This window comes from Pholcus phalangioides, unplaced genomic scaffold (genome assembly GCF_987345545.1).
Source record: "Pholcus phalangioides strain wild (caught in Gottingen) unplaced genomic scaffold, Ppha-v1.0 ptg000024l_1, whole genome shotgun sequence".
Lineage (NCBI taxonomy): Eukaryota > Metazoa > Arthropoda > Arachnida > Araneae > Pholcidae > Pholcus > Pholcus phalangioides.
In genome coordinates, this window is record NW_028301616.1 from 32,990,025 (window position 1) to 33,015,825 (window position 25,801).

Below are 25,801 nucleotides of genomic sequence, written 5' to 3' on the forward strand. Positions count from 1 at the left end.
AATTTCTGAAGAAGGGGGCGATGGAACGAAAAGTTTGGGAAACTATGCACTAAAGTGATCTAGAGGTGAGTCACGGACAGTTCAAGTGATCAAGAAATGTGCTGCGGAGTATCGAATTCCAGTTTTTCTTGCATTTACTATAACAATTCCGGTTCTTTGCATGGTTAATTTCAATTGGTAAAAAGAATAATCAATTAATTGTGCAAAGTGGCTCACAAGAAAAGGATCTTGAAGGTGAGTTGTGAAAAAAAGTTCTGAAAAAAAAGACCAATTGATTCTTTCTACTCATTGAAAAATGCAAAATAAAAATCTGAAAAATTCCGGCGGAATTATAATGGGTAACTCAAAAATAATGTAAATATCGAAATTCTGAACGCCAATAGAGGCCAAGAATGAATTTAAAAATCACGCAACGCCCTAGAGTAACGTCATTCAAACAAAACGTGATCAGGTACAACGCAAACAAAGAAAGAAACGGGGGGAAAATAGAACTAACTAGATTTTAGAACAGAGATGCTGGAGAAAGAGAAGAAAAGAAAGTGAAAAGAATTTTTTTTATTCTAGACATCACTAAGAAGCGCGAGAGGTGATAAGTAGCCAACATTTATCATTTTAAATGATTTTTTGTGTCTTTAATAATTGCATTCTACCGTAAATAGTCTTGTTTTTACTGTTTCTGGGTGATGTTATGAATGTCCTTAAATGTTTCATAACTTTTTCAGGGACCCTTTCCTTGTTAGTGCACTAAATTTAACCAATAACCATTGACATAAGATATTTTGCAGATACATCGTCAAAGAATAACAAATACAAAGATTTCTAATTAAATTTACAGTTGTCAGAGCAAACGAAAATTCGTAACGCGAATTTCACTTGAATGTCTTCAATCTCGTGGAAGCGAATCTCTTAGAAAGACTGTAAATCCATCTGAGAACACTGATTCTGACGCTGAAAGCACCGGCTTTTGTCCCGTCCTTCTCTAGAGAATGGTGGGGATGGACGGACGGACGGAGGATCGGTCCATTGAAACTGGCCTACTAGGATACGTATATAACTACTGTATCACCAAGTTCCCGAGACCGTACGTACAATAACAAGTCAACTGAGAGGAAAGTGAAATTGCGAATTCGCTTAACGTTGAAGACGTTGATCTCTGTAACCGAGAAGATGGGGGAGAAATAGGTTGGTATTTCATTGGGATAACGGTAGGGAAGCCCAAATTAAGGGCAGTGAGAGCGAGATTGAAACTCTACTCTAGAGTCCGGAGCACAAGGAACGGCGATGGTGGATGGGGGGGGGGGAATCCCCGCAACCTTCTCCTCATTGCTTCTCCTCCAGTGGGAACATCGAACAAAAGCCTAATCATGGAATACATTATCCGGGATCCCGATCTCATTTCCTGAGAGAAGTTGAAGGAGATAACTATTATTAGTGACCCCCTCGTTTCGCTTTTGCGTTGCCGTATCGTTCCGCACTATGGCCGCATTCATAGATATACGAGTGTGTGTTGTGATGATCGAAATCCCGGCTTCCCTTAGCGTGAAAAATGACCAGTTCTAATTAAGAAGAGCGATTTCCTAACGGATGGGAAATTCTCTAGTGGGGGGTTTGGGATCAATTGAGCGATTGTTTTTGCCTCCCTTTTATTTCATATATATATATGGGATAATATTAACGTTGCATATGGTTAGGATTATTGCCACAATATAAGTCACCGAAACTGTTGCTGTCTTCTGGTGAATAGGGTGGATCAAATAAAACCCGTTTGAGTGTTTTTATCTAGATTGACGAAAAATTATATCTACCCCCCCCCCTTCCACCCTACCGTAGAATTTTTCTTTCGACCAGTTAAGCCCTGACTTATAAAGGATTGTGTAAGTTTTGAGTTAGAAATATTGTGAATATGAATTTTCGGAGCTTTCATCACAAGGCAGCACTTAAAGTTGAACTTTCGAGGGGGGGGGGGGGATTAAGATCTCTTCCTGGAGAAAGTGCCTCTCAGGGAAAAGTGTAATTTATTACACAAAATTCAGCAATGAAATTGTGGAAAAATTTATATGTAAGAATATATACCCTACGTCATCTTGGCTGAAAAAAAATTTATGTAGTGCCTCCCACAGGTGACGCCAGGACTGAGAAGTGCCGTCTTGACCAATGGGCCCCACCAGGACACGGCTCGGGGGGCCTCAAAAGAAGAAGGGGCTTCACAAAAATTGGTTGAAATTTTCGAGGTAGGGCATCAGAAAAACCACTTGGCCCGGGGGGGACCCATGATGTTCTTAAGACGGCCCTGAATAAACTGATCCATAATAGATCATGAGGATGACGTTCAACTCTAAAGACTGATTTTGATCAATCGGCGGCTGAATATTCAAACGGCGGAAATTGAGATTTTTAATGACAATAATATTCATCAACCATTCCGAATGCTGAACAAAATACGAATTGAAACGCGGGAATTTTTCAAAGAAAAATATTATATCGATAATTTGGAATTAGACACATATGGTTCGGAATTACTATGTTCCAAGAACTGGCATACAGTGTATATAACATAACATACACTGTAATTGGAGCTTTCATAACTGGAGATAATTAACGGAAGTATAAAACAAAAGTTATTTTTGTACCTTGGGGGAGTAAAAACAACTTTTAATGAGAAGACGCTGAAAATAACGAACGTGTCCCTTTTATATATACCGTATAATGTTTTACGAAGCAAAAGGGTAGCATTCTCTCAAAGAGAAACGAACGGTTATAGGCAATAATTATAGAGAATTCTCTATTAGACAAATAACAAGTAGGACTGAAATATCGTGATTTCACCAGCTTCCATAATAGTGTTTCTTCAATATACAGGGTGGAAAAGAAGTCCGTAAAAAGTTTAAAAATTCATAAAAACCGGAAAAATAACCGAAATAAAAAACGGTTTGCAGAGTTAGCATCCCTAGGTCACGGGAATTTTAAGACAGGAAAAAACCCCTTCAAAACAGCCGATAGGTTGCACTGACGTACACAAGTCAAAGAAAAGATACGCAAATAACGAACAGAATGTCTCCAAATCGTTTATTACAGCAGCATGTGTTCCACATGACCACCACCACAGGGGATAACGCATTGCAGGCGGCGAGTCGCAAATTCAGCAACGACAGAGTGCAGCAGGTCCACATACACGGTTTATAACGATGAACTGGTTGTGGATTAAGAGCGCAAATTCTTATAACCGTCTCATTTGCATATTTCCACCGAAGTCCACTGTATCAGCGCCACCTATCGGCTGTTTTTTTAGGAATTTTTCCCTGTCTTAAAATAGTTCGCGTGACCTAACGATGCTAACCCTGCAAACCGTTTTTTATTTCGGTTATTTTTCCGATTTTTATTCATTTTTTAGCAGTGCTTTTAAAAGTGCTGTGGTGTCATTGTAGTGCTTAATGTGATTAAATCACAGCAATGACATAGAGGAAGAGGATTCTTAGAATCCGGAAACTCTTATACAACGATCCACGGTCACAGTCACTTTTAAAGTTTCTACGGTTTTTTTACCCTCCCTGTATTTCCCTACATGCAATGTACGGTGTAATACCCCAATATAAATAATACCCTGATGTTATGTTATAGGTGGGACACACGCGGCCCTCGAAGCTTTTCGCAGTGGCCCGCTGATGAAAAAGGCTCATATAGTTACAGAATTTAAATAAATAGTTGTTAAAAAAATTAAGCTAAAAATTAAGATAATTAAGAAATTATTTCTCGATTCATTAAAATTCATTACGCATTTATGAACATTTTTTTCAGAATTATTAAAAGAAATATTTCCAGAGTAAATCAAAAAATATTTCCAATTTCCATAATTAATGAAAGAAGCGATTTCGGAATTAATGAATATCCATAGATAATAGTGAAAATAATTTAGAATTGTGAAAATTCATATTTGATTAAAATAATCTCAGAATGAATGAACTGTTGTAATGGCACAGGCCTCCTCTTAATTTGACACGGGGCCGTGAGCCCCGTTGCGTACACCCATTAAAACGCCACCGTGTGAATTTAAATACCACAAAATGCTGGCCCTCGGACTCCATGGAAATTTTTTTTTTTGGACATCTGAAAGTTTGAAGAACCCTGCACTAAATGGTGACAGATAGAGAGATAGAACCGCTCACAACCCTGGATTGATGCAAAGCTACTTACTTCCGCTACCTCAAAAGAGGCAGGGTTGTGTCGGAAAAATTAGCAAAAATTAATAGTAATGGCCCCCTTGCCCCGTGCTCGCAAGTATCAAATCACTCTCGTCGTTCTCCCTATGAAGACAGCTATCAAGTCGATGTAACGTACTAAAAATGGATAGCTGAACTCAATGACCAGGGAGAAAAATTGCACGTGCGCCCAGTGGCATATAATGGCTGGAGACCGCAGCTTGGGATTTCAAAAGAAGCGAGGAGAAGACTTGGGGGGGGGGGGAGCGGGTCAAGTAAAAAGATGAAGTTGGCATGTTGAGGTGGAAGATTCGAATTATCTAAATGCACAATACATACAAAATATATATACAACACCTCCACTGTGACGGGAAACGAGGAAACAAAGCCTCCGTACAGTGCTGAATAGTTTTGCTTCCCTTTCTTTTTACAGAATATGCAATATATACACACAGAGCCTCTACTGCGACGGGAATAATCAAACAGAGCTTCCGTTCGCAGTGCTGGGCATTCACACACTAAATGGTAGGCGATCATCCTTTAAAAATGAAAGTTTTGATTCAAAATGGTTTCGATGCACAAATTGATTTCCAAAATGTCTGGCTAAGTTTCGTTTCCAGCTGCTCTTCTCCGGTTTTTACTATTCACAGCTTAAAGGCCAGCTTAAGACTACATATCGTGTTCTGATTGATTGGACAATATATTCTCACCTAATTATCACATCATAATTAATATATTTTTTTCATCTCTCATATAAATGCTCCCGAATTATACTGTATTCAGAGAACCAAGGAGTTTTCACAAAAAAAAAAATCACGTAAATCAGGGGTAGCATAAGTCGGGTTATGACTGTGCACAGTATTTATATCCCGTTCGATTAGTTGCACAGGAACTGGGTGTAAGAAGATACGATACATTCGTAGACAAGACAGGTATAAGTTAGGTTCGGTTCGTCATCTTCATAATATATACGGTCACACGACTAGACTGAGATCAGAAATTCGAAACTGTAAAACAACACTTGTGAAAGAACGTAATTCTAACTTTTCACATCCGGGAAACACTCGGCGGAGTCCCATTGTGTTATAACCGCGATACTATGGAGCCTTATTAATATGTACGAGGATTTGCGAACCTGATAAGTGGACAGGTCAATAGCTTCTGGGTAGTTTGTCCGCTTCGATAATTCGGTTTTGGACTTCTTCGTCGACGATATAATGTACAACGGTGGACATAAAATTGGTTTGTCTATTCGGAGCAATAAATAGAATCGATACGAAAATTTGTACGTGTACTAATCGAATGATGCGCTCGACGCTTTTCCGCAGGAAAATAAGTGAAAATCTCTAAACAGAGATTAATTGATTGTCAAGCAATCAATCTGAACAGAGAGGCCACTTTTGCAGTTGTATTCGAAGAAACAGAAATGTAATGATGGAAATGCATCCATTTCCCATTCCAGACTAGGCAGTCTTTACTGCCGTGACGGAACCCCTGGGCAAAGTGATATTTTGGGTCCGTCTAGAACTTTAGAAGGAAATACAGTTGGCGCCACCTTTTTGATCGGATATCAACGAATCCAGCACACAATATCCGATTATGCCGGGAACAATTTAATCGTCATTCTACAACGATAGTATAATTTGTATCTATCGTAGATACGAGAAGCTATCCATACTAAGAATAAGACAACCATAAATACATTATGGGCATTGTATAGTATTTTATCATGTGTATATATTGTTTATAATTTTTGTGATTGTGTTTTTAATTGGGTTGCTGTATTTTTGGAAATATATGAAATCCATATTTGTTATGGACATCTTTTTCTCAGCCACCTCGTTGGGCATTTTGCCTGTTGTGGCGTTGTATTTGTATTTGCATATATATTTGTAATATTGAAAACTGATGAAAGCTTATCGAATAAATTAAACATCAAAAATGAAATGAAAATTATATTGAATTATAATGATCACAATACCCAAGATTTTTTACCAAAGGAAATTTACAAATTATCCTAAATATCGGAACTCTTAATGCAACTTTGACTTTTACTTTTCATTAGGAAAGTTATCGCCCTCTATTGGCTCAACAGAGAACAAAAATAAAATAATTAAATATACGTGTTGAAGACAACTTGAATACTTGAAAGCCAGTACTACACTCAAATGTGTATATTTATCTTAACCTATTAGGTAACATATTTTTCATTAATTCTAAATGTTTCGTTCAATAAAAACATTATGCATGTGTATTAACAGTTGAAGTGTGAAGCGTTATGTTCCATTAAAAGAAGAAAAGTCGTAATTTATTAAGGGGCCGAAGGAACTTCAACATTGCATCTAGGGGAGAAATTTTGGTGCCGGAGGATTTTATCCGTTTGAGTCGGGTGCCCCTATACAGTTATCCGATTAAGCGGGTCCGATAGAATACTAATTACACATACTTATCGATATAACATTTTTTCAAATTAATCCACGTTTTTATCCGAATTATATTTATCATCCGCGAACTGACTAATCAAATATTATTACTATTGGTTGTGAAATTGGCCTTTATAATTGAACACGATGCACCAATTACTCCCGAAAGCTATAGAACCAAATCTCATTATTACGAGACCGGCCATGCCCAGAGAGATTACCACCTGCTAATATATCTTCCTTGAGACAGAGCGGAGAGCCATAATCAGAGCCGTGCCCAGATGGGTCATGCGTTCAGACGACTCCTATTCCAGGACCATTCAATATTGCTCGCAATATGTGGTTCATTATAAATTCGCGTCATCGAAATGCAATACCGTTGTATATAGTTAATCGCCCTTGATGTGGAGCGATACAGTCTTTCAGTCCGGCTGACGTTGCGACGATATCGTGTTCTGACCAGCAGACTTGAGGTGTATCGGAAATTTGAAATCACGTGAATTTCGGGAACGGGAGAACTGCCGAGAAGTGTAATGTAACTAATTGCTTGATCATTGGTGAAATATTTACTCAAAATATTATCCGGAGGGACACCATCCTGCATAGAAGAGATGGGATCGAATCACTGTTTCTCTTGAATCTGCAGGACTAGCAAGTTCGAGTGAACGGCGCGATGCCACAGTAAGGAGAAAATGACTGAAGACTATTACTTTATTAAAACCACACACTGCCCCAAACTCTACCAATATACATAAAATTTACTAAATTAAATATTTAAGGAAAAAAAACATAAAGGGGAAAACTGTACATGCGAATTCGCATTATGAAACTATGCATAAAACATATCCAGTCACACAGTTGTTATTTTGATGTTTCTTTTATTGCGAAATCATTAAGCAAATTTTTTTCAATGGTTTTTGAAACGTACTTTCACATAGCTTGCAGAGTTTTTTGTCTTCTATCTACAGCAAAAATTAACATAGCATCTCATCAGCATAAGTATTAGCGTTAATGTGTCACGATTAATGTAAAGTATTATTGTGAGAAAAAAAAATTGATAATTTTTCAGAGAAATTGATTAAAACAGTTTTCTCAATACTAGCATGTTTCACCTTATTGAATTATTACACGAGTATTTAAAATCGAAAACATAAGAAGAATATATTCCTTTCAAAATAAATTCAAGTCTAATTTCACCTGGAGAAAGTGCGGCATATACGTCACAAATATATATTTTTATATAACGTTTTTTCCGGCCTTATGTGGCGTTTATCTCGAAAGCATTTAATAGATACTGTAATTTCTTTGCGCATAATCCGCATATAAGAATTTCGCTATTTACAGAAAAACAAAATACCATCGTACAGTCCGCAACAGCGTACAATCCAAAACTGCAATTTTCTCATCCATAATGAACTCTTGAAGGAAAAATATAAGGGGTTATTTCTCACGTTTTTGTAGATGTATCGATTTTTGTCTTGACATTTACTGCAACCATAAATCATTAAAAAGTAACATTTCACTTATAAATTTTCAGAATATTTAGTTCTACACGTAGAATGAAAAGCAGGGAATACGCATCAAGAAATTCCGATGTTTTCATAGCGGATTGATTACACGCACGAAAATACGATACAAAAATAATCAAAAGATCACGTATTTATTCAGTCAAGAAACTCCCAATTCGTTCTGAAAGCACAAACAAACATAGACGACGGATCACAAAAATGTGACCCATTGATTCTGGAAACGATCCCCTAACAATTTCTTGGCGGAAGCAAACAGCCCCGAAGGGCGATTTCGACAGGAAATTGAAGCCGGCATCGCCAATGGCAATCACAAAAGACGAAAAAGAACCACCTATACACACACACACACAAGGTTTTTTCACTATTTTTCCGCTACAACTCCTACCTAGGGGAAAAAAAGTGAAAATAGAGAAAAAAAAGGCAAAGTAATGGAAAGAGAAAACTCTTTTTCTCTATTATTTTTTGCCATTTCCTAACAACAAAACCCCACCTATAGATCGACTCCCCTTGGAACTCATACACGTATGTACCCACGATTAACAAATGAATAGAAACGTAACATATAAAAAGAAAGATAAAGACAGCTTTTAATTAGATGCCTCGATTTAGCATGCAAGGAAAAATAAATAAATAAAACATTGGAAATACGTGTGAGAGGAGAGAAAAAGTCAAATATATTGCGTTTTTTTTACTGCTTTTCGACTTTTTACTGTTTTTTTTTTACTTATATATTTACAGCATACGTGTTTGCTTAAACTAGGGAGAAGAGCTATGGGCCGATATGTACACTTTTATTCAATTAATGCTAGGGATATTTTTTTTTAACCGCTCAATAAAGGAATTGGTTTCATTGATTAGGGGTAGTCTTTGATTACCGGCTACAAAAAACCATCGTGTGATGTAATATAAACGGGGGACTTATACGAAAACAAAAAATTGAAATGAAATGTTTTTTCCGATGTTTTTTTTATGAGTGAGTTTTTTGTTCAAGGAGTCACCCGTTATTTTTATTATGAAACTCGAGAATAAACTTGTTTTTGAAGTTTTTTGTTGTAATGGAAAGAAATAAATAAATATATTTTTTCGTATATATTTCAGTTTTTTTTTTACGTCGAGAAGGTTTACTGATATAGTGAATAATGAATAAAATACAAATGCTGGTCTTGACTAGCATAATACTTCAGTTATAACGTCAATACTGGTTGTTTCCCGTACGGAATAAATACAATGTAATTTATTTATTTACAAATTGCTGGGAAAGTCCTCGCAAGATTCTACTTAAGAGAACGTCGCTGTTTAACGTCTCGGATATGAACAAAAATTGATTCTCAGAATTTTAAGTAAAAATATTGAAAATGAAATTTTTGTCTGTTTTCTAATGAAAACTATATCTGTTTTTAAAAAGGGGGATTTCTTGTTTCATGGCAACATTTTTGTGTCGAGAATATTACTGGTAGAGTAAGATGTTGCTGTTATACGTGGGCGATATCTGTTAACCAGATCGACAAAGTACAGTGGAACTCCTTTTAACGGCTACTCCTCTAATACGGCCAAATAATAATTACGTTACATTTCGTACTCTCTAATAAGAATCGTCCTTTTTTTACGGTCATCTCTTCTTTTACGGACGAATTTTCGCCCCGCCAGTGTTCGTCAAAGAGAGGTTTCGCTTTGTGTGAATAATGAATGAAGTATAAGCGATAGCTGCTTATAACGTCATTACTGTTCGTTTTGATTAGAGAATGAATGCAATGAATCTCACTGTTTAATGTCTCGGCTAATATATTACGAATGTCTTTGTACTAGCAAAATTGTACGCATATAGTAAATATAATTATAATAAACCCTCAGCAAACCACAATTATCTACACACACATTCTATGTGAAATTACACAAATATTTTTAACGATTGTATTGCAAAATCATACATTTTTTTCGTACTATATCAGCTGCCCTTAGAATAAACTAAATAACAAGTCCCACGAAGTTCGTTATAGCGGGTTTTTACGACCATGTTCGAATTAAATATTAATTTATTCGAATATCTGATTTAATTACTGTATAACTCTTCTCCATCAGCAACTTACTTCATCCTCCATCATTTCCAACCAGGCAATTAAGTATAAGAAGAAGGAATCAAAAAAGAACATAAAAAGCCAAGGTGGTGTATGGAAATGTTTGCAGCATTAAGCGGCCATAATCCAACTTTACAACTGGTTTTAGGTAAGGATTATTTTCGCGTGTCTAGTACATTCCCCCCACTTTCTTCACTTTCACGTATTAGAGACCGATATACCCAAATCCGAATTGGTTGTCCTGGATTACCTAACGCAATAGAAAGAATCTCTCTTTCACTCTCTATTTTTTTTTTATACAGAACCCCTATCTTTTCTTCTTCATTCCTCCTCTACTAATTACTGGAGAATTTAATTAGGAAGAATCTAAAGTTAGGTGGGATGTAATAAAAAAAAAGAGGAGGAAGGATTAAAGAGTCCGGCTAATTGGATTTTCAACGGAAACGATGAGAAAATACAGTATCCGTGGAGTAGAAAAGAATTAAAAATAATAGATCCACGTGCAAATAACTTTTCAACCTCGTAAAAATATTCGAGGGGGGAAAAAATGGGTGGAACGGATCGCTTCTGCTTTGAATATAGCGTGCATTTATTTTCATCATGTTCGTGATTCTACCGCCGACACTTCCCCGTATTTATTTTCCTCCCAATGGAAACGCTTGAAGAAAAAAAAAACAATTCTTAGTGGTGTGGTATTATTCATCTTATTTAAGCTAATATAAGACGAGGGCATCAGTATATGCTTTACCGCACACAAACTCCGGTCATACGCAGCCATATGGCAATTTCCAACCAGTCGAGGTTAAGTGGGAAATGGAGACGCCATCTATCGGTGATCGCCCTAGGTATGGTAGGTAAATAACTTTTTCCTGATGTTTCTTCCCAGATTCGAACCCGTGGATTTTGAACGTAACCTTCGTAGTGGAAGATGAGCATCTTACCATTGCGCCGCTCGGGCGTAATATCAGTCTATAGGCGCGAATCCGAGCTGGTCTTCTATTTGAAAAAAGCCTCTCCACAGAGTAGGCGGACCTTCAATGTATTCTTACAAACATGAAAATTCAAACATTTATCAACTTCACTTCAACATATCCAAGAGAGATGGCAGCACCAGAAAGAACACGAAACAAACCTGACAACATAAATATGCTAGGGCCACCTATACACATATATACACACACGCTCAGCACACGTTTCTGCATGTACCGTACCGATTCGTTATATATTCCGCAGAGGGATCTGTACGAGGTGATTGTACGGTTGAGTAGTAGTAGTAGTCTGTATTGTCAGTATTTTTCAGACCATTTTTATATCTATTGGCTCACCTCAAATAACAATCAAACTCAGTTGTGATTTCGGCATTGAAGAGATCGCAAAATTGTGACGTCTTAGCGGAGATTCAGGTTTTTACGGTACTAAGGGTGATATTAACAGACGTGGTTTAAAACATAGTCACAGTTTTTGGAAAGGATATCGACACGGATTGGTTAAAAGCCTGAAAACCTGAATTTAACCAATCCTTGTCGATGTCCTATCCAAAACTTGTAACTTTAGTTTAAACCATAGTTCCCAAACTTTTTATTCCATCGCCCCCTTCTTCAGAAATTATTTTTGTTCATCGTCCCCAACCCAAGCATACCCATAGGATCCAGTGTTAGACCCGTAGCTTCTATCGCCCCCCCCCCCCCCACGGTCAATTCCATCGCCTACCAGAGGGCGATATTGCCCACTTTGGGAAACACTGGTTTAAACCATGTCGATGAATACCCCTCTAAGTCAGATGCTATTGATACGAAGTGGCTGCTTTAGTCTAATACGAAAGATGCAGAAATAAACAAAGCTTGCACAAATTTCACAGAACGGTCTGCGTATGCGCAGATGTTTGGAGCACCTTCGATAAAAAAAAAATACGTGCTTTTATACCCTTACGTATTTTTTAATAATTCTGAAATGAATTAATGAGGGCTCTTGAAACCAAAAGATGGAGCTCAAAAGGATAATAGGTAGATAGATTAAAAAAAGTTAAGGAGCTTTATCGTAGAGAGGTTCAAAGAAGAAACACCGTGTACCTCCTCCCCCCCCCCCCCCCCCGAAAGGGTGGAGATGATAGGGCCGTGGGACCGAGACAATTCTCAATATTTTTAGGTTTTTCACAGTACAAATTCATTATACAGGCCCGTGGAATGTTTGAACTGAGGGCCCACCAAAGACCTCAGCATAATGACCCCCTCCCTTCAGAATGTGGACGGGAGGGGGGCACGAGAAAAACATATGAATAGGAATCCATGCAGTCGTCTTAACGCATGGGGTCTACATGGGCATGGAGCCTTAAGTGCAGAAGGGGCCTCAGGAAAATGAAATCTTGTTGAAATTTTCGAGAAAAAGCATCTAGATTGGTAAACAGGCACTTCTAACCAAGTATGGCGCCTCAGAAAAATCGCTTGGCCCAGGGTCTCAAAGTGCCCTTAAGACGGCCCTGGATTCATGATTTATTTTGAAATGGATGGAAACTAGAGGATGATTGAAAATCGTACAACGAATCCTGTTTTTACTGTCATAGTTATCAGTGAAAAATTATACAAACATTTTATCAATGTGCTAAGCTAAAAATAGATTAATGTTTTGGAAAAATATCTCGAAAGGCTGAAAAATATGTGATTTTATCCGGCATTTCATTTGCGTGGAATTTAAGAGCGAGATTCATTAATATTATTCTCTAAGGGAATCGACAGGTTTACCGTTTATGGACATTAGAGCCGAAGTGTGGTTATAAACGAGCTAGATTGTTATTTCTACAACACACCAAAAACGGCTTCCTTCTTGGATTATTATTGTCAGTTGCCACCGCTTTTAATTTTTATATTCAATTCAAGAGAAGATAAAAATGACTAATGAGATGAGAGAATGCTTATTTTTACCTATAAAATAACCAAAAATAGAATTGGGATGCTTTTCTCATTGAGGTAAAGAGCTCTGGCATTTAGTAACAGTTGCTCTATATCCAGCTATGTTCGGCCGAGTTAACTCGACCACATCAGGAAAGTAATTTAATCAGTGTGGGGGAAAAAATAGACGGTGGATCAGCTACGTTGAAAAAAGAGGACAGAAGAATACAGCAGGTTTTCTTAATATTCTTGGGCAAAGTTGATCAGCTCTTCCAGCTCTTTGACGTTCACAAATCTCCAACTCGGTCACGTAGAACTTCCGAATAATAATCACAAAGTAATAATAATAATAATAATTCCGTCCAATTGAAATAACTATTCTCCGGTATTTTCTTTCCCTACTAATCGCAATAATTCCTCCCATTGACCATTATCCACTGAGATTCGTATCAAGAAGAGGAAATTACTTGAATACAAAGAAAATCTCTACGCGGTAATTATGAACGACTTCCTATACTACCGCGCTCATGTAATTTCCCGGACATTGCATTTCAGGAGACGTGCAAGCTTCGTACCTGGTACTGATTGGATACAGCAAGTATGAAAGATGAAAGTAATAGCTTTTTTTCTTTTTTTTGTTACGACACCGTATCAAGAATTGATTCGAATCGAATGGAATTTCCTAATACACGAGGATCCGACGAAATTTAGAGAATTTGAACTATCTTTGAACAAAATAAAAATATCGTCAACTTTTAATTAATATTTAAACTATTTGATTCAAAATCGAAGATTTTTTATTTTGTTGCTATGCTTGAATTTATTGCATTAAAAGGCTATGGGAATAGCTATAAAAAAAAGAGCATGCGCCTACTTATAACCACCGGAATCTCCGTGAAACGGAGTAAAATTGATCGGAGTAATAAAATGTTGATATTAAGAGGGAATACGGCACACATTGTAACCAGAAACAAACCCTGAAACACGGGTGCTAAAACTCCAAGAATCACCCCATACCAAACAAAAACTGGGATTACCTGCATCCAACAGTATCTCACAATGGCTTCTTTCTCATTGACACAATGTAAAAATAAAATAGGAAAAGGAAAAATGCAATTCCGGGGGTTTGTGAAGTCCTTTTATTTTACTTCTTATGCGATGCAACGGAGTCACGCCGCCATCATGCATAGCCAGCAGCAGCACCTCCAGAAAACGAATAGTAGGCGCATGCTATGAGAGCTAAGCACCCTTAAAAGTTGAGGGGGGGGGAAGCAGAAGTGAAATCCTCACGGCAAACACACCTTCCCCCCCAGTCACTTTGTCAGATTCTAGTACCTTAGCAGTGAACTCTCTCTCTCTCTGTCTTGCAGGAGAAAATACCTCTCCAGATCCCACGGATCTACTCATACAGTCGAGTAGGTAGAGCTTTTTTTCCCAAAGGGAACGTAACTCAAGTACCGAACATATACTTTCCGAGGGAGGTAACCATAAGGGAGTGAGAGAGATTGCCAACGAAGCACTAGAAACTCTCAATATGAAGCTAGAGAGATCGTTTTTGAGAAGACGGATAAGCCAAAATGAAAGGGGATACGTACTACGGATTTTTGTTTCCCCTTTTCCTTAGGTTTTTTTTATTTTCTCTCCTCTGCATTTTCTATATACGTCTATATACTATATTACCGAGATGCATATATACGGAAGGGGGAAAGACTTGGTAAAATACCACAATCAGCCTCTCTTCTGTGACTTCCTACCGCAAGCAACCTCTTGTCGCCTCGATGTCTCTCAAATGGATAAAAATCTCTATGACTGCAACATATGCGGTATATGAGCGTAAAAACGTTTTTTGAATGAATCTTCCAAATTAAACTTTTATTAAATTCTCTATTCGAGGGCACATCCTGCTTTCATATTTGCATAATTGGTGTTTCGGTGGAATATTTTCTCATTACATTGCTTTTAAGATTGTAGATATTATCTCTTTTGTATAAAATTTTTCTCCTATTATGCGAAATAGAAAAGAAAACGAAACTTAGTTCATGTGTAGCCTAGTGTCTGGGGTTGCAATTTTGAAAGAAGGACAAATATGAGGGGGAAAATGTTTAAGAAAGGTTTTCCAAGGTGTTCCCATAAATGCGTGAGTCGTTTAAAAATTTATAAAAATTGTAGGAATCGGTGTATTTGAATACGTTGAAGTTATTCTCGCAAAGGGAGATTTTTTTATTTTTTATTTTGGCACAGCAAATACTTCAGTGCAAATTTTTTGATTTGGAAACCAGTCCGACAAGTGTGATTAGATCAGAACATTTCTTCAATCTATTCTGAGTTCGAAACATTCGTAAAGCTTCAGCTGGCGATTCGTGGCTGAGGTAACACAACTTCAACCAATAGTGCTTATTCCCCCAATATCAACGTCACAGTTTTTTGAATAGATCTTCTAAATTAAACTTTCATTAAATTCTTTATTCGAGGGCACATCCTGCTTTCATATAAGCACTAGCAAAAAATACCCGGCGCTTCCCAGGTTTTCTTCAAATACTTAGGGGGTTTGAAAAAGTGACAAACCATTATGAAGGAATGAACTGTTATACATAATACTGGCGGCATCAGAGAAGTGACAAGCCATTGTAAAGGCATGTGCATGTCTGGACCGCATTGTTAGAGAACCACGGTAAAAAAAGCAAACATTCCGAAAGTGATTGTTGGGGTCTAGGAACCATTGTTGCCCGATGGTTTTTCGACCATTTCGGGAATTTGTCCAGCTCTGATGAACTTTTAAATTAGGATTCAATTCCGGTCCTGTTTGGTATATATGTAAAATTCGGTGGCGATCGGTCTAAAATTATAGATTTGTATAAAGAACAAACATGCATACATACCTTCACATTTATAAATATATATATATACATATATATAACTGGTGTTTTCAGTATTTCAAAGCAATTTCATTCATGTCAACAAAAGGTTGAACGATACAAAATTGTTGTTGAACTGAAAACTACCAAGGATCCAACTCTGGCCATATCGCTATATATAACGTACTCATATATTTATTATATACTCATTACCCAGAGTTTTATGACAAATTAAAAAAAAAAGTTCAAATTTCTTTCACAGATGACGCTGTAAAACAAAAAAAAAAAACTCGATATAACGCATAAAATGAAACACAAACTGTGTATAATTAATATTTATGGAAATTTTCGTAACATAAAACGATTGCATTTCAATATGAGCCATTTTTTTTTAGCTCGTGCTACATCTAAACGGGTGTCCCGTGATATGATCACCAATTCTCACCATATATCGCCGATTGCCACCATATAACACCAATTCTTGCCAAATATAGCCAATTTTCGACAAGCATTACCTATTTATAGCCAGTAGTAAAAGATAATTTGCTCTCAATTTGTACCCACGTTAAAACTTTGCCAAGGAAACTAGAAAACCACCGGGACAACGGGATTATCAACTCACTGTAGTCATAGACAACATGAGGGAAAAAAAATGCCAAGACCTCGTGCGTAAATCCCCGTGCTTCGCCCTTAATCAGATAAATAAATAAAAATTAAAAAGCAGGTAAACAACGGTCCAAATGGCGTGAACCTTGTCCAAGACTGTCAGATGAGACGTCGCACAGGGAGGTTTCTTTTCAACTCCTAAACATAAATTGAAGTTTAACTCGTTCCGAATAAAAATCTTGTATTCATCCACAGCAAAAAAAAATAAAAAGAAGACGAAGAAGGGATTATATCGATGAGGCTCTAGACAAGGTACTATCGGTTGCGCCAAATCCTTTCAGGCCATTTCACGTAAACGATTTAAAATAAGCAAGAAATAAAATAAAAAATAAATTGCTTCGGTTTTCCCCAATTTTTTTTATGTATGGATATGTGTGTGTGTGTGTGTGTATATATATATATTATTTTCCAGGACGAGAGAAAACGGGATTACAAACATGGCGGTAGCAGGGGAAAGAAGGAAATCTTGTAGCTTCAAGTTATTTCAACTTGATTTATTTTGGTTTTTCGGAATGCACAGTTACTTTTAATGTGTTTTTTTTTTCTTCAATATATATATATTTATATTTTTTTTACATAGGAAATGGGAAATGTTTCTTTTCGATTTAAGACAGTTTCTCCTTCTTCGGGGATTTTCTTGAAATCAAATCCCGTTTTTCTGCCTCAACGAACAAAGAAATGAAAGAGAAAAGGATAAGGAAAGCGATCCGCTCCAAAACCGCGCCTCAGCTGGTATTATTATAATAATAAATACATGTATTTTTTTTAAACTTGTATTTTTAAACCCCCCCCCCTTATGGGTATAATGTATACATTTATCTAGTTATATGTGTATGAGTAATACACAAAAATGTCATGGGTTTAGTTATAAAATATTGATATCATAGATAAATAAGTGTTTGAATTGCCTTCCGTGTGCTTTAGTGCCGTCGAATGAGACTAGCGTGAATTCATACAAATCTTAATCAATTTTCTGTTATACAGGGTGAGTTGCATACACTGTTATCGTTATTCATTATTCTGGTATACAAAGCTAATTAACCACTTTAGTACACAGAAAACTCACAATGTTAATTATCAACTTGGGTATGTAGAAAAATCATAATAATGCAGTGATAGTAAACAGTGAACCTCCCTCCTCCTAAATCTGTGGTCAGATGGTAAAATGTCACAACAGTCACTTTTCTTAAAAAAATTAAGATGTTCGCATTCTGGTGTCTCGTTCGTCAAAATTTTGGAAGGTGAAAAAATTTCGTCCATCTCTTCCGGTTTATGAGGAACCAACGGAGGCAAATTGCAATACGTCAAAACGCCGCAGTATCACATTTTTGCAAAATTTTGTGTACAAATTTACCCTCGTGAAATTTTGATAAAGTAACATTATATTTTGCCATGTGAGCACAGTCATTATGTGAGGCAAATGATAAGAGAAATGCCAATTTTCTCAGACTATCTAACTTGAGAGGTGAAGAAAATAATACAACTTCATCGCTTCTAATCTCCCCCCCCCCCATGGATGTAGGGCAATTGAAAATTAGATTTAGTATCGATTCTACTTCCAAATTTTGCTTCCCGACGAGCCTTAACATCTTTACATCTATCTTTAATGACTTCTTATTTGTGGGATTCTTTGCTTCTGGAATGGTTTTCAACACTATATCTATCAAGTTTTGTTGTTCCTCTGTTTCTCGACAATCACCTTTTACACCTATTGCAGAATCCTGCGCTGACACAGGGGCTTGTTATCCGTTTTTCAGTAGTCTCATACCACAGTTGATAAAGCCAATGCAAGTTGGTAAACGAGGTGAGCATATGTTCGTTGGTTCCACTTGACTCAATACAGGAAAAACGGGGGGAGGGGGGTAAAGTGTAACCCTTTTAATTTCCACTCTCCCTGAAGAAATATCGTAATTATATTAAAAGGAGAGATTTAATAATAAGGAGGAACTTGAAACCGAAATACCTTTATAAGATCAATTCGAACTTTCAGAAATGGTTCAAATGCAAAGGACATTTCAACCAACATGATCATAAACCTAATCTATATATATAAAACAACATACCCTGACTGAATGACTGGTTCATTTGATGATTTTTTTCTCACCACGACCATTTTCTGCACATGAGTGCTAATTAGACTGGGGCATACAATTTATTGCCGATTCTAAACGGCAACCTCTTTTATACTCACCGAGAGAGGTTGGTGCGTTAACCCCTCAATGTGGGGCTTCCTGGGGTAGCAATGTTTTTCTGTGGTCATATCGTCGTTTCTGATGTACCCCTGTGCCAGGAAAGTTTCTGACAAAGACGAACCGGGTATCGAACCATCGCCACCTCTAAACATCCTTTAGTTTCCTTTCCAAGCGAGTATCTTATCGACCTGGGCTCCCGCACCCCTAATTGATTCATCATCACCGAGCTGAAACTGCTGAAGCTATAAATATGAAATTTTGTCAGTAGTTTCATTTCATGATGTAAAGACTAGCTAAGAAGAGATTTCTTGAAATTCCACACTTGGGGGATCATGGGGGGGGATGGAAAGGTAATATATAGATATCACACCGAGCCGAAACCGCTGGGCTATAATTATTAATGTTGGTCAGTAGTTTATTTCATAACGTAAGAATGGGATTTTCCGTAATTCGACTACCCGAGGGGGGGGGGGGGGAGAGTCATATCGGGGTTCAAAGGTTACATATAGAAATCATGCCGAAGCGAAACCATTGAATCTAAAAATATGGAATTTAGTCACTAGTATTATTTTATAGTAAGGAGGAACTTTTCAAATTTCAACCTCTAAGTGGTTCACATAATGTGGTTCAAATGCTATTTAAGGCTGACACGAAACCACTGAAGCTAAAAATATGAAGTTTTGTCAGTATTACATTTCATGATGTTGGCTGGATTTCAAAAATGGATTAATAAAGATTATTAAGGGAATCGTGTCAAAACGACGATAAATCCTCCAATCCACACACGAATCATGTGAGAATATAAAGAAGTAAATACAGGGTGTTCCATAAATTTGAAAATTGTGTAGAAATTCATAGGAAAATTAAGGAATTAGTGCATTTGAACGTATATTACGTACATATATGATGGGGGATTTTTTTTGTACAGAAAAAAATTAATTCAAAATTTTGTGGATAGAGGACTCTACATGAAAGCAAATCACCCATCCGAATTCCATTTCGGAACCTTTCTTCAATCACTTTTATGTCCGAAACGTTCGTAACGATTGAGCCGGCGATTCGTGACTGAAGTAAAGCATTTTTTCACCAATGTTGCAATAGCATTTTATCCACCAGCGTGAACATCACGATGAATATTTTATGTAAGTGCCAATAACAGAAAAATTAAGAAATGAGCTGTAAATCGTACTCCCTGCATTTTATAGGACTCTGATTTGCGCATTTCCGGTCATTTGTTTTCGTCAAGCGCCCTCTATATCGACAAAAATTCTAACTAATTTTTTTTTACTGTATCGAAAAAAATCTCCGTACGTGAAAATAGCACTTTTTCCTTAAACCCCATTAAATACGCCCACGCACATTCTTCCCATTTTTAGAAATTTTAAAACTACTCACAAATTTATGGGACACCCTGTATAAAAAAGTAGTAAAAAAGTGATACGTATTATTTTAAATTAAAAATAGGTTATAAATAATAATATTAAAATCCCAAAGCAAACCAAACTAGATAACATGGAAGAAATACAAACATAAAAATATTTCATTAGAATATCTTATAATCTCTTTCCATCTAATGTAAGATCACACGTTTCAATTGTTTCTTGAAGTATAATGAGCATAAAAAGGAATTAGTGCGACGCACTTATCAATTTCAAATTCAAATCCCTTGTTATTATGCATTATCATTGTTATTATTACTTCATTTTTATAATAAATATCCTCACCCAACTTCCACCCACGACGTCTGCACGTCTCAATGTGGAATTAGTTGAGAGGAAAAGCCTTATCGCAAAACCGAAACGAATAAGATTATCAAGAAATGTGATGTTGCGAAAATAATGAAGGGTTGAATTCATGAGGGAAAAAAAAAAAGGAGATTCATGTGGTGGTAGCGACAAAAAAAAACCAAGAAAAACCACCCCGTTTTACCGAAACCTTGTTCATAATCTGTTTAGTTCGTGGAAAATTACTCTGTTACGAATCATTCAACCATCAGGGGACCGTACGGACTCTTCGTTAAGATGTAACATGAAAATAAAATAGAAAAAATCTTGAATCTATCTTTCTGGTGGTTGTATGTGTATCCCAAAAAAAAAAAAAGGATTTTTTCCCCCGGATTAAGTGGAGACGGAGAGAAAGTGGAGATCAATTCTCTTGATTCAGTAGAAATTTAATTCCCTTAATGAGGGAATTAGATTCTTTTTCTTTTCTCCTTTTCTAACCGTACTATATATATGTATGTCTACTTACTTCGTTTGATAGCTTCAACGAAAAAGAAAATACTGATGACGAGGGTTATAGAAATCTGATGTCTCTTTGTGTCTGGAAAGCCTATTCCTCCCTTTTGTTATTTAATCGTTCATATAAAGAAGTAGTCCAGGAACAGAGAAATCGATTAGCGTTATAAAATATTTACGTCCAACGTCTCTAGAACTTTTATGAAGGGCCGAAATGGCAAAATATTGGATTGTTCTCGAAAGTTTTGAGCGTTTTTCTTGTGAGTTATTGAGAAAAAAGTTCGAGACTTTTATTAAAACTTCAATTTCAGCATTCTGTTCTTCGAAATACTCTCGAATTTTATTTCTTTTTTTTTAAGCAACTTCAGTAACTATCGTTTTTTTTTTATAATTCCTATTCGGATCTAGTGGATTTGGAAGCGAATATAGTCTATCTATGTGGCTTTTGACAGCATCCACATGAGTAAGATTCCCCAGACTGAATTCGTTTGCTGGAGATGAAGAAACATTTTATTTTTAGCATTGTACCTTCCTGTGTGCTGATATTTGAGCTTGATTCTTACTAGCAATGATTACGCATTGGAAATAAACCGTCGAATATAAAATACAAACACAACAGAAAAAATGCCCAACGAGATGGCTGAGAAAAAGATGCCCATAATAAATATGGATTTTCATATATTTCAAAAATACAGCAACCGAATTTAAAATATATATATATATATATATATGCATGAAATATTATACAATGCCCATAAAGACTTATGATTGTCTTATTCTAAGTATGCCCATAGCGATAGACCAGAGTATGGCTAGGAAAAAGAAAGAAAAACTTTGAAAGAAAGAAAAAGAAAAAGGGATCCTAAAATATGTGCAGAATAATTTCTTTATAGAAAACACTCATACACTCAGTACACTAACTAAATTATACTAACTATTACTAAGACTACACATTATACTAAATACGCTTATACTCAGTTATAACGACATCGAAGATTTCATTAAATTTTGTCAATTCGAGGCTGAAGTTTTTGCGACCTTTTAAGAATGAATAACAAAATCAAATTCAATCAAATATTAACAATCAAAAGAGGTCATTTTAAGCGTTGATCATTTTTTGTCTCACCACGACGGTCATTTTCTTTTTTTTTTTGCACCTGAGGGCAAATTGAAAAAAACATGTTCTAAGACTGTATTCTTCAATATTTTATAGTTTCGGACTGGTGAATATGTTGTGGGAAATATTCGTGGACTGGCGGAAATGTGAGAAAACATTTGCGGACCATCAAGAACTGCATAAAAAGGAGAAATAATTTGAATACTCGAAATAAATAAATAAATGGGAAAAAATAATTTGGTTTGATAATTTCTGTCCCAAGGTCATTTCCTGCACACTTAGGGCTATTTAGACCGGGACCTACAATTTAGTACCGATTCTGAACGGCAGCGTGCTTCTGCCGAGAGGTTGGTGCTGTAACCCCTCGGTGTGGGACTCCCTGCGATAGTAATTATTTTCTGTGATTATGTTGTCGCCGTTTCTGTTGCAACTCCGCGTCAGAAATGTTCCTGACAAGGAAGAATCGTGTATCGAACATGTGACGCCTTTAAACATCCTTTGGTACTGTCTACGACGACTATCCAAAAGATATACAAGTTTGTAAGGAACTGGAATTTATTTCAAAAAAAAATCTACATGACAAACTTGTTCGATAAATATATTTATTAGGTATGGCCCAATATTAATCAATTAATCAGTCAATTGTTAATCGCAGTTAAAAATTTTAGTTGAGTGAATCGATTCGATCAATTCGATTAAAATTTTTAATAAAAGTTTATGAATTAACTCGGTTTTTTTTTGGAAAAAAACCGATTATATAAAGATGTCATAAAAATCATGTTTTAAAATCATCTCATTTTAGATAAGTGACCATATTTAAAAATATTTGAATCAATATTTTGATCAAATTAGATTCAATTAAAATAGATGATTTCAGTTTCAAATTGAGCTTGATGGGAATGTACTGTAGGTGTCGCTGTGAAAGTTCTGTATTAAAGGAGTTTTAAAAGACGACCAAAATCTATTATGTCCACTATAAACAGTACATTTGTCGTATTGTTGGAAGCATCAGCTCATCTCCTCACAAGTACCATTCGAGAAGAGTTTTTAGGAAAACAACCAACAATATAATCGAAAGTAGTTTCGAAATTAGTGAATAATAACCAAAAATAACCGATTTTTTTTAAAAAACGACAAGATCCAAATGAAGAGATTACACGTTTAGGCAATGATGTTCAGCATATCAAATTGTTTGGAGCGGAAAACCTCAATCTTTTTAACATATTCTTACATTTGTTTGCATCTACCGAATAGGTGTGTGAAATTAATAAAATATATTTTTATAGCATCGATTAATATATTTTGAGCACAAAACTATTCGATTAATCGATTAAATTTTTTTGATTAACCAGTTAAAAATATTAATCGATTCCCATTCCTAATGTTTATAGTTGTTTTAGTTATTATAATTAATAAATTATAAGAATTATATTTATGATCAATTTGAGTGATAAGAAAAAACCGTTACAAAGTATATCGTAAGGACTTTTACAGAAAAGGTGGCAAAATTACACTCCCTCCCAGCCCGAAAAAAACTGGCTATGACTGCTAGTGATGGCACTGTGTATCAGTAGAACATTCCATGAATGAGCTAAGTTCTAATGGTTGGAATTTCATTGGGAAAACGCCATAGAAACACACGCTAAATTGAAAAAAAAAATTATCAGAGAACCTTAACGTTTTGATCGGCGTTATAAGCCAAGGTTATTGGTATTAACAATCATTGTTCACTAACATTATACTCTTCAAGCCACGACCACCAGTTATTGAAATTAAAGCCGAGGTTTGACTGTAATAAGAGACGCAAAAATTGGAATCACATTCATTTAGCTCTGAGGTAAAATAATTAATGAATTAAAATCTTCGCATTTAAAAGTAATTAATGCTCATCAAAATCCTTTGTCCAGACTGACTCTCTCATTAATTATACATTTATATATATTTATTTATATTAATATCAACCCAATAATAGGATAGTTTATGCGATTACAAAGGGTGGAGACAATCACGAAAAAAGAAAAGTCGGGAGAGCTACGTTGTGAATAGGAAATGGGCTGCTGTAGCGTTATATGCACTATGTAGGGCAGGGGAAAGTAGAATAGGCCGAGAGAAGAAGCAGGAGATGAACAAGAAATGGTATTAATGAGAGAACAGCGCAGGAGAACTCATGAAAAAAAAGGAAAGAAAGGAATGTTGAGGGGGGGGGAATAAAAAGAACAATATTCGATGAGGGAGGGGTGAAAATAAAATAAGAGAACGTTGGTGGAGAGAGAGAGAGGCACAAGCGTACGAACGAGCAATTTGTGCAACGGGAGGCGATTGTTATGAGTCTGATGAGTAATTGTCTTTCTGCTGCACTCTTAGAAATGGATTATTGATTGATGACAATCAGTGTTGTCCTCGCCACGGAAGAAAATGATTGGAGGCAAGGAAAGGCTACAACAAAAACGAAAGAAACGCTCAGAGAGAGAGAACATTCCGCATGTGTAGGCGGGACCGTATATAAAATTACCGACCTGCTCCGTCATTTCGAATATACGCTCAGAGAATTACGAAGTGGTTTTTATTTTTTTACCCGGGACGTGCCGTGTCTAACAACGAAATCCCCTAATTCGTATCGAATCCGTGTCTGTCATAAACGCTTGACATCAAGTTGAAAATAAAAAAATTGATTCTTTTTTGGCTCGAAGTTTAAAGTAAATTGCAACGAGGGGAGGGGGGGGGGGAGGAATTCCATAAATTACTCCGCATTGCATGTATGAATGCCCTATGTACCCGTTTCAAACGTGAAACACACCATCAATCAATAATTTGCAGGATCAAAATAAGAAGCCACTCAACGGTGCTCAAAAGAAAAAAAAATGATTGATATGTTTCATTGTTCGAGTGGAAGTCGATTCTCGCGATTCGTGGCGTAGTCGCTTCAAGAAGCGTCGGGACAATCGACGAGGTAAGTGAAGGAACGATCATGGAGATGTCGAGGCATGCATCGATTTGGATGGACGACTTGATTGATTTAGTTGTTTCTCTCGTTCGAACCGAGCACAACTCCGATCTAACACCATGGACAATTTACTACCCAGTGAGTTGCGCCGGAAGTATGAGTGTGCGTGTGTACCTAACAGTCTGAGGGCGTATCTATTGTTGTGTCTGATTTTTCAGTGCTGCCATCTACATTTCAGAAGTGGAATGAGTGGAATGATTGAATATTTGTACAGTTGTAGGAATGTTGCTTTTTGTGGTGAGACTTTTTAAGGTCGGCTGGCATTCGCTCCTTGAAGTTGGGAACCCACGGGAAACCAACTTCAACCGACCACCACTGCAGCGACGGTGGGGTTCGAACTCGGGTTCTCGGGATGCGGGGGCAGTCACGAAACAGTGCCAAAGTACGAATGTTTCAGTTCCATCACAAGCTGATAGTAACCCTTTATCAGACTCAGACTATGATACTCTGGCATGAGATGAGATAGTTAGGGGTTGTCTCGCGGTGTCTTTGTGCGCGGCTTCTAATAGACAATGAAGTTTCTTGATTCCCGTTGGTGTCAATGGACAATGGTCTTGTATATATTATATATATATGAGTGTATATATGTTTGTATATATAATGTTTATATATCTCTTATATA

The 25,801-nt window shown here is 36.5% G+C and overlaps 1 protein-coding gene across 12 annotated transcripts in view; it reads right to left on the reverse strand.

The window, feature by feature from the left end:
- The window catches only part of Rbp6 (RNA-binding protein 6), a 481,799-nt gene that overhangs the window by 252,360 nt on the left and 203,638 nt on the right, over positions 1 to 25,801 (reverse strand). The gene's annotated exons all lie outside the window — the stretch shown is intronic.